Consider the following 855-nt stretch of genomic DNA (forward strand, 5'->3'; position numbering starts at 1 on the left):
ATTCTTTCCCGGAAGGAGTAGTTGGCATGGGCAGAAGTACCCTCCATTTTTTGTCTGAGAAAAAGAGGAAAGGGTATCTGATCTGTATTTTTTATTTTAAAAGTAGTGCATTTATTAATTAAACACATTTACTAAGAACTATTACGTGCTGGATATAACAGTCTCTACCCTAAGTAAGATTCAGTCTCATGAAAAATCAAGAAAGCATGAAATAGCAGGGGAAGGGATATGGATTGCATCGTGTTCCCCAAGTTTTGTGTATTAGAATCTTATCCCCATTGTAACTGATGAGGGAAGGTAATTGAAAGGTGGGGCCTTGAAGAGGCGATTAGATTCTAAGGACCATGTCCTAATAAATGGATTATAATGGTGGTCATGGGCATGGTTCTGAGGGCTTTAGAAGGAAAGCTGTGGAGAGTCTCTGTCTATCTCTGCTTCCACCATCTTGCAATGTGATCTCCTGTATTGCTGAAAAGCCACCACCAAAGAAGAACCTCACCAGATGTGTTCCTCAGACTTTGGATTTCCCAGCCTTTTACATCGATACTTTTGGATGATGTTTGGAGAAGGGATTAAAGGAACAAACATGAAAATAAAGAGTCCATTTAAGAGGCTACTGCAGTAATCCCAGGGGAAAGAGATGTAACCAGGACTATGGCAATTCACAGCAAGAGTGAAGAATATTTAAAAAGGCAGAATCAACNCATGCCCCCGCCCTGCCCAGCAGGTGTCCTGACTCTCCGGCGGCTGCTGGGAGTGAACTCCCCAGGGGGAGGGTCGGTCAGCCCACAATTCCTTCTTGTCTTCCCCCCCCACTCGGGTCAGCTCCCCTAGAAACCCGACTGGTACACTTCA

Source organism: Galeopterus variegatus, unplaced genomic scaffold (assembly GCF_000696425.1).
Source record: "Galeopterus variegatus unplaced genomic scaffold, G_variegatus-3.0.2 Scaffold2029, whole genome shotgun sequence".
NCBI classification, from domain to species: Eukaryota; Metazoa; Chordata; class Mammalia; order Dermoptera; family Cynocephalidae; genus Galeopterus; species Galeopterus variegatus.